General features: G+C 35.8%; 1 protein-coding gene across 1 annotated transcript in view; it reads left to right on the forward strand.

Moving 5' to 3' along the window:
- LOC5577178 (sphingolipid delta(4)-desaturase DES1) overlaps nt 1–9,847 on the forward strand; it is a 36,074-nt gene extending 26,227 nt beyond the window's left edge. The window contains exon 2 of the mRNA XM_001663216.2: nt 8,962–9,847. The gene's annotated coding sequence lies outside the window, so the exon portion shown is untranslated. The remainder of the gene's footprint in view (nt 1–8,961) is intronic.
- Nucleotides 9,848–10,375: the final 528 nt, after the last annotated feature.

Raw genomic sequence — 10,375 nt, forward strand, 5'->3', positions numbered from 1 at the left:
ACAACACATACATACACTCCCGTGCAAAAGTTTGGGTTCACCCCCTCAAAAACATACAAAAGTGTTCTGTCCATATCTCTGTGATTACAAGTCCAATTCAAACTCTTTAAGCCGCATTCGAAAAAAAAGAGTTATTCTTACTTCGTATGTATTTTTCCAAAAATATTTTTTTGATTTTGTATACTAAATTTATACTTAAAGTTGTAACATTTTTCGAAAAACACACTGAAAAATCATATCTAATTTCCTCAGCATTGGGTCGACCAAAATTTTAAATCAAGGTGTCATTAGAATCGTAATCTTATATTCTTTGATGAGACACCACGAAATTTTGGCGGAAACATATGGAAAGTATTCAAAATCAATGAAACAGTTAGTCAAGTCATCGTGCAAAAGTTTGGGTTCACCCCTCAGTATGATGCAAATCGTGCAAAAGTTTGGGTTCATCTGAGCCACACGCACATCATTTTTGTCAATATCTCTGCCATTTTTCAACCGATTTTGATAATTTAAAGCTTTTTTGAGCGCAAATAATGGCGCGTACATGATTGGTTTGAGATTTCACAGATTTAAGTAAGTTCAGGTGAACCCAAACTTTTGCACGATACACCATACTGAAGGGTGAACCCAAACTTTTGCACGATGACTTGACTGACTGTTTCATTGATTTTGATTACTTTTCAGATTTTTCCGCAAAAATTTCATGAGTGCTCTTCAAAGAATATAAGATTGCGATTCTAAAGACACCTTGTTTTAAAATTTTGGTCGATCCAATGCTGAGGAAATTAGTAATGTTTTTTCAGTGTGTTTTTTGAAAAATGTCACAATTTTAAGTACATATTTAGTATACAAAGTTCGAAGAATGTTTTTGTAAAAATACATACGAAGTAAGAATAATTCTTTGCCTTTGGAATGCGCCTTAAAAAGTTTGAATTGAACGTATAATCACAGAGATATGGACTGAATACTTTTGCATGTTTTTAAGGGGGTGAACCCAAACTTATGCACGGGAGTGTAGTTATTTTGGCACACATTTTGCAATGAGAGAATGCATTTCCAGACTAGTCTTGATGAGCATTTATTACAACGCCTTCAACGCAGCTCGAATATCAGAAAAAGTACATATATTTGCATGTCAGTATTTTCACTTAAGACAAATATTAGCGCATTATAGTATGACAAAACCCTTCTTTTGGAATACTGTTGGATAGCTTCCCATCGCCACTGAAATGTTTATCTCAGGACCGTAGATTCCTGCTCCAGTTTGTATCCCAAATTTAGAGCCATCTTAGAAGAATTTTATGGAACCTTGACGAACATTGGGACCTCCAATATCCCAATCCGTATGCGTCGTGTCGCTATTCATGACGATTGGATGAAAACTGTGGACAACTCTGATATCTCGAGTTGTCCACAGTTTTCATCCAATCTTCATGGAAAGCCATCACTGGCCCACAATGAATGGGTTATGAAATATTCAAGTAACCAAAAAGATCACCTGATTTGAACCTATTAAATCTGTTAAGCATTAGAAAACTCTCCTCCGCTTATAATTGTACAAATTCATACAACGGAGTGCTTCACATCGCTCCCATTATAACGATGCACTCAAGACATTGTACTTTTAATAGTTTTGATTGTGTTGTGGCCTCTTTTGTTTTTGACCATCACTGTAGCGAAGCATATGTTACTTTTGGATGAATTGTGGATGAATAAATCCACATTATCATTTTTGATTTCAAGCCCCATCTCCTGCCAAAAATGTTTGAGCATGCCCAAAACGAACTAGTAGCTTTACTAATCACATACTCAATGTGAGAATTCCAATTTAGTTTAAAATCAAAAATTACTCCTACTCCTGTACTCATTTAAGGTTCAAAGTCTTTAGAATGAACATCCTTTTCTTAGTGAAAGGGACAGGCCCTCCTGAATCAATAATGGATAAAATTTAGGACCAGTTGCATTCTTTCTGAAATGATATTGTCAAACTTTCCTCTCACAATAATGAATATATCATCTGCAAATCCTACAACCTAGAAACGTTTTTCTTCCAAGCTATCAAGAAGATCATCAACTACTAAAGACCACAATACTGCCCATAACTGCATAACAGTCACATTCAACATTTTCGACAAATTGGAGTTAATACCATGGAGAGTCATCAAATGATAAATACTTTCGATCAACTAACTGAAATCTGTGAGTTTGTTCTAGAAAATTTGAAAAAAATACCAAGTTGTTTTGTCACATTGGTAATTATAATCGCATAACAGTCACATTGAGATAACAAATGAGCCTCGTATTGTAATGGCAATTAAGTTTCTATCAGAATTATTTTCTGACTATTCACCTAGTATGCGATATGAGTTGTACGAAATATTAGCCTCAAATAAGCACTTTTGAGTTGCTGGTAATTTTTAGAAATTTTAGTTTCCTCCCATACTGACATAAAATGCATACTTGGTACTCCATTTACTCAATGCCTACTTTTGTCGAATGTTACAGATATGCAGTTATGGGCAGAATAGAGGTGAGAGGACTCCTACTTGTAGACAACCTTTTGAGGCCCTTACTGTTATAGTCAAACTTCCCAGCTCAGAAGTGGTTTCTATTTTGACAAGCATATTATTGATCAAGTTAATGGTATTCTTGTTAAAATGCCTTTTCGTCATTGAACGACTCATTGAAGAATAGGAAGCGTTTTCGAAGGCTAATTCAATGTCCAAGAATGAGCACAGTGCTATTTTTCACTGAGAGTTTTTTTTTTCACTTGTGTTATCAATGTATGAAGTGCCGTGACTGTTGACAAACATACTGAGAGTCAGACAATGGACACTTCAGCATGTTATGTTGAATTGATAAAATCATGCAACACTTTTTCACTAGTATTCAACAAAATTGACGAGAGACTATGTCTTTGGATGCATTTCATCTCGTTTTCCTATTTTAGGAATAAAGATAACCTCCACTGTTCTCCAAATAGATGAAACATGGCTTAATCTTAAGCTCGCCCTAAATATCTAAATATCTGCAAGATCTGCTTCGGAGAGTGCTGTTCTACCAGGTGAAAAAGTTTCGATACAATACCTTTTACACTCAATTGTTCAATTGTTGTTTGAATCCGCACAAGAAATTGGCCCAGGAAAATAAGTTTCCATGATCAATTTTAAGGATTCATCCGGAGTTTTCGTAGGAACACCGTCCTCTCGTTTCAAAGACCAAAGCTTAAACGTGTGATCTTTGGCAAGCGCTTTCTGTATAGTCAAACAAACTGGAATCGGTCCTCATATGGAGCGAAGCAGAAAAACCATCTTCTACTCAGTGTTGGTGCAACTTATAACAAATTGTATGATACACAATAATATTAATTTTAAAAACAGAGTTCATCTATGTTAAAATATTATGTTTTATGACACCCTAGAATAAGCAAAAGACGTTATTTTCAAGCTATTTTTGATGATTTATTTCAGGGTTTCCCAACCGATGGTCCGCGGACCCCTAGGGGGCCGTGAAGCGTTATCAGGGGGTCCGCGAAGCCAATGCAAAAATTTACTCAATTTAATGTGAATCTCAGTTAGATGTAATAACTAAGATCGTTCCTGTAGGTATCCATGGAATATTTCCAATATAGTATTTGGCTCAATCATTGACAGATTCCGCCAGAGATTCCTTGTAAAATCATTACAAGGGATTCATGACAAGTAATTTAAGATTTTTTTCAAAAGTTTGCATATTTCTTGATATCTTGAGAAGCATTCCACATGAAATATGTAGCAGATATCGGATTCTGGACTATTTTTTGACAAGTTTCTCAAAAATTCAAGTTTAATTTTTCAACGGGCTCTTCCCATTCACAGCCAGTTTATATATTACCGAAGTCGGTACAATTTTATCGAGTTTTGGGCTACGATTTTCCCCAGAAATGTTAGCCATTAATTAAAATTTAAAAAGCCAGCTGTCAAAAATTCCTAAATCTACAGGAAATTTTACTGACTTTTCCAGTTTATAATTTGTTTACTTCAAACAATCGCGTTTGTCGGTATCCCAAGAGATTCTCTGCATCTTGATGCTCTACTTTTTTTTCGATCCATTCTGTTTCCATCTCTTGTCAACATTTTTTATCTCCACTCCATTTATCGCCTCTTCGGCCGAATCTTAGATTCACTATTTACAATAAAAACCTACAACAATTTGGTCCTTAAGGTTCCATCATTCAATCATCAACAATCATCAAAAATGAAAAACCAGTTTTTTCGTTCAAATTTAACGAAATCCTCATGAAAATCTATTAATAGATTTGAGATAGCAAGTGTAATGTAATGAAAGATTTTCATGAACATTGCTTCGAATTTGAGCAAAAAAACTTATTTTGAAAATTTGTAAAACGATTATGGTTATTTTCCTCTTTAAATATCCATTACTAGTTCCAGAGTAAATACCTGATGACTTTCTGGCAACATCTCTAAAGAATTTCTGTAGAAGATACCCTAAGAACAAATCGTGAAGAAATATTTCCGAGGAAACTTTCAATGAAATCCTGGAAATGTCTGGCAGGGTCTGTTGTTGGATCTTCCCATGAACACGACGTATACAATTTTGAATGGATTCTGGCAAGATCGTTTTTGAAAATTACTTAAAGGACTTCAAGAAAAATACAAGATATAGGGAAAGTGTACCAGTTATGGCCATAGTGGTTCCCTATTTGGCCATATGCAAAATTTGGATAACTTTTACATTTTTAATCTTTTTGAATGTTTTAACATCAAGATTTATCCTTAATTTTACTGCTACAACACAAAAGATTTTTCAAAATGTAAAAGCATACAAGATATCACGTATGGCGAAATAGGGAACCACTATGGCCATAACTGGTACACCTACCCTAGTCTTTATATTGGTGGGCTTCTCCAGAGCTTCATAGTAATTTTATTGAATTGTCAGTGGTGGAATCCGAAAAAAAAAATCTCGCTTGCTTCTGGTAAGGATGTCCTTGACATAGCAGACAAAGTATGTTTTCAAGACCCTTGTTGGATTTCTGGGCACAATTTTACTGGATGTCGAGGCGATTATAGTACTTCAGGAAAACGATTTTAATATTTTTTCAATGCGTAAAGTTGTTGCATAACTCAATGGTTATACTTCGTTTGCATAAATTATAATTTCAAGAAGAATAATTTTGAGGGGTCCGTGGAAAGTTTAAAAACTCTAAAGGGGGTCGCAGCTCAAAAAAGGTTGAGAACCACTGATTTATTTAGAAACATGAAAGTATTAGTGCAATCCTAATTAAGTTTCCAAAACATTTCATAAAGTAATACTGGAGGAAACTTTAGAAATTTTATGAAAGAATTATTGGAAAACACTGAGGACTTCCTTGATAAAATGTAGGAATAATCTGTTGAGTAATTTCTAAGGACACCTTCAGAAATTGTTTGGTTGTATTCTAATATGTTTTTAAAACAATATTTCAAGGAATTTATGAAAATATGTGCTAGAATCACTGGATTCTCGTACAATTCTTAGGAATAGGTTGTACCTGAGGAATATTTGGGTCGAATGCTTGAATTTATGTCTGATGATATTCCTAGAGAAATCGCGTTAAAAATCCAGAATAATAGTTGGATGCCATGAAGAATTTTCATAGATATTCTTAAAAGTGCCATCTGGAAAGTCTTTTTATATTATCCGATGAATCTTCAAATAATGCTTACTCTAGTAGTATTCGCTGATTCTTGTTTTTTTTTTTAATTAGGTACCGGTTTGTTTCTCTTTCCCGTTTTCTTTTTCCTCTTTTAGCATGCGAAAATGGTCAATTGTCGATGAGAGTTCTCAGTTAATCACTGTGGAAGTGTTCATAAAGATTCAAACGATAACGGAACCGGATCGCCGGCATAAGCTATAACATGCTTGTCAACTCGATGCTGGTTCAATTTCGTTACCATTCCACTGGTATTGCATTCGGACCTTGCGAATAGTAAGCAAGTAAGAAGAGCAGGAATCTCTATTAAGAAGCCGAAACTCTAAGAGCAGTTAAAGGTAAAATCTCTGCAAAAGTTTTTGAAATAAATAATATGTTTTTTATGTTCTCTCAAGAAATTTGCTTAAGAATTTGTTTAACTCCTGAATATGCAATTTGTTTTTTTTAGTGATTTTTATAAATACAGAGAAATTCATCCATGAATATTTGGTTGATATCTTGAAGATTGTTTGAATGATAAAAATTAAAAGGAAATATCCTAGAATAATTCTGGTTACAGTTTTTTTAATTCCTGGAAAATCTAAGGAAAACACCCAAAGGAATTACTGGCAGAATTTCTCGAAGAATCTCGAGAGTTTTAAACACTGGGATAGATACCATGGTACAAGTTGTCAAGATAATTATTCCAATGCTATCTTGAATGAAGACAATTATCAGTATGGACTCATTTCAAGATGATTGCACCCTGGTTGGTATACGTAGAGGAATCCCAATCGCATTCCTTAGAATTTCTTATTATATTTATTTGATATTACGACTATTACTACTGCTACTACACAATTCGGCGCAATTATTTCATTAAATTGTATAGCGGACAAAACGTATCAAAATCTCACACGTCAGAATAATATTGGTAGTACAACCCAGACAACCAAAATGTACGTATAACGAAATCACCTGGAGGCTCTATATGTGCAAAATTTCACTTATAAGATGTTGCGAAACGGCCTTCTACGTACAAAAGTGGAGGCGAAATGCGTGCATATATTATGTGATGAATAATAACATACAATGCGAGTGTATAAATATTCTACCGAACTAACCTGCAATATTATGCGACTTAACTTATGATAACAAATGATGATTTGACAGCTGCTACGGATTGATCCGACTTACTTTGTACGTGTGTACGGGACGAAACAAAATGTACAAATGAACTCAGAAAAAAAGTGTTTTATGCGAGGAAACTCATCAATCAGACGAGTTTATCCACGGTGTTTAGCGAGTTTGATGTAATTAGTATGAATAAACGAGTTGTAACGTGAACTTTCATGCGATTTCTGGTTGTCTGGGAACCCCTCTGGCTACGCCAGTGCTCCCGGCCATCACTCGTCAATAAGGTTCCATTCAAACCTATCACCCGTTCATATCTTATTTGCATTCATGACCCATGTTCGCGCCATTGTATCCAAGCGAGAATCGAGAAAGTGCCCGGTCCGATTCCGCTTCGTACCAGTATCACGATGACGGCGTATCGAATCGTGTTTCGTTGCTTTGCGTACGATTCCCGAATTTAACCGGGTATTAAAATTGATTTTCGTCTATTGAGAATGACGGCCGGCGGTCATAAACCATACCCCGCCACTTCCTACTTTTGGGGTGTCGCTTTGGGATTGTTTGTTTGTTGTGATATGGCCCAGACGGAAATGAGTCAAACAAAGTGATTCATCCCCCTCTTCAGTGAACTGGGCTAATCGTAAGTCTGTGTAACGAGGGGTATCAGCATGTAACTACCCAAGCAGAAGAAAATAACTACTGAATACCAAATTGAGGTATTCCATACCAGATAATTTCCTATACTTACAACCTGAATGAGCCCTGCATAAGAGGTAAAATACCTCAAATAATACCTTCCGCATATTCTATTTTTTATTTGTTATTTGTATTCCTATTTGTTTTAAACATTTTATTCAAATACCATTAAAATATCAAAATGAGGTATTGACCACTGAACAATACCTAATTATGGTATGATACCAAAATATGGTATGCATAAGTTATTGCGAGTTATTCTTTCCTCCTCGGGTAGTTGAGTCCTCTACTTTTTCTACTATCAGTCAATAATCTGGCTGGTCTGTCTCGGGAACACCTGGGGCGATTCTTCAATGAACGTTGTTGAATCACACCTGCAAAAATCGGGCGGATCATTGATAGCACCTTTGCGCGTAGTTGACATCGATAACAATGCACGTGCTCGATGATCCGGTTAATTGAATGGAAAATTTTCGTAGAATAATAAAATTCTACGTAATTATGCGAGCCATGTGCGTAGGGAGGCGCTAATGGGCAGGGGGCTAATGGCATTTCACAGGTCCTTCAGGAGTTTCTTTTCATATTCCTCGAAGAAAAGCTTCAAGAATTCTGATATTGACTTACTTTCAGGGACTCCTCTAGAAATTTCTTCAGAAATTCCTCCACCAATTCTTCCAGTTGCATTTCGAGGAATGCTTGGAGGAGTTTCTTTAAAATTTGCTCCAGGAAATCCTTGAGTAATTATCTCAGGGTTTACTCCATATATACTTGGAGATATAGATAAGAATATTAGCGAAATTTCTTATTGAGTTTTAAAGAGAATCTTAAAAATCTGAGGTATAATTTTCCAGGTATCTCCAGTGATTGTTCTCAGAAAAATCCTGATTATATCTAAACGATTCCTTAGGAAGTCCATACAAATCACTATGTAGATATAATATTTGAAAGAAACTTAAAAAAAATCTGGAGAAAATAATGAAAAAGTACCTACAGAAATACTTGTCGTGTTTGAAGAACTTCCAATAAATATCATAAATTTATTCTTAGAGAAATGTCTGGTAAGATTTTCTGAGAAATTAACATTTTTTTATCGACAAATAACTCAAACCCCACTATTATTCATGAAATCTAATACCTGTTTCCGTAGCGGTAAACGCGCAGCTATTCAGCAAGACCAAGCTGAGGGTCGTGGGTTCGAATCCCACCGGTCGAGGATCTTTTCGGGTTGGAAATTTTCTCGACTTCCCAGGGCATAGAGTATCTTCGTACCTGCCACACGATATACACATGCAAAAATGGTCATTGGCATAGTAAGCTCTCAGTTAATAACTGTGGAAGTGCTCATAAGAACACTAAGCTGAGAAGCAGGCTCTGTCCCAGTGGGGACGTAACGCCAGAAAGAAGAAGAATACCTGTTTCTGCTGACTCATCACTAAATTGTCATCTCGTTTCAGATTGGCCCGCTGTTCGCATCATCTCGTCCCATTGGCTCCGTGTCAAATATGAAGGATTTGTTATAAAGGTAAGATTTCTCATGCTTTTGCCGACCCCCGCTCCGTTATGATTGAAAGCATAATTGAATTGAGACTTCTCCTATTTATGTGAGTATTAACAAGTAAGCAAATCTGGTAACCAATTACCAGTAATATATGTATAGTAAGAGAGACCTAAGTATGCGCACTTTGATTTCGAATCGATTGTTAATTTTCCACAACGTTGCAGTTTGAATTGGATTGTCAATTGAACACTTTTATTTGTTAAGTTATTTAAATATTGAAGCGCACGCGAATCTTTGACTGGACATTTGCAACTACGCAAGATATTACTTTGTAACTGTTTGTATGTTCCATAACTGATGCAATTTTTATTTTTCTATCGTCGTTTTGAGTCATAATAAGTGTTACCCGGCGTTAAAGGCGAAAACAGTGTGGCAAGTCTCCGTTGGCAAAGCCATATTCAGTTCCAGTCAATGCAGTTTGAGGAAATGTAAGGCAGGGATTTAGATAAAGCATGTGTGTAATCCCGGTTGAGTACACAGAAGCACTTATTTCTAGGTAGTATAGGGCAAACAAATAACGAATTATAGATTATTTTCTATGAAACGTCCTACTAGGTGTCGCTAGGTGTTGAATTCGCTGTTAACCAATTGAACTATTCACGAAGCCAAGTATGTACTGAATACGAAGATAACTGACGATCTGTGCGGGATTTATTGTGAGGGCGAATACAGAAGAAAAAACCAAACAAGAACCGTTGCTTAATAGATTACTATATTTCAAAGTAAATGAGCTAATTGTAATACAACAGATGAGCACTATTTGGACCGCGTCCACTAACCAAGGGTTATCGTTTTCTATCTTAGAACAAGAAAAGAACTCCTCTCATAAATACATAATTTATCACTCATTTGATAAAATATTTATTATTGTCTTTCTGTTTGCAACGTCATCTGTTTTGTTTCAGCGTAGGCTTTTTTACAATACGCCAATGTACCAGTGTACTTCCTTGCACCGAATAGTGTGTATCGTAAGAGTTTAGTTTTACGTTAGATCACGAATATGGATTCCTTCCCGTAACGTAGGTATATCACCTTTACGTGGTGCGTTACGAGGTAAGATCTACCGAAACCGAACCCGAGCGTTATCCTTTTTTCATCCTAGGGATATCGTCCTGGTAATGTAAAAGTGTGCAGTATTTTGTCCTATGGACCGGTAACGGTCCTTGGATTCAACATCAACTGCCTAACATTATTTTGTAGATAGTTGTTAGAAGACCTAGAGTCTAGCCTAGGCTAAACTTGATACAAATTTCAAAAATGGGTTAGGTATCTCTGAATGTGAAAAGCAGATCAATCCTAGTATTCAAGAA

The sequence above is a fragment of the Aedes aegypti genome, chromosome 3, assembly GCF_002204515.2.
Source record: "Aedes aegypti strain LVP_AGWG chromosome 3, AaegL5.0 Primary Assembly, whole genome shotgun sequence".
NCBI lineage: Eukaryota > Metazoa > Arthropoda > Insecta > Diptera > Culicidae > Aedes > Aedes aegypti.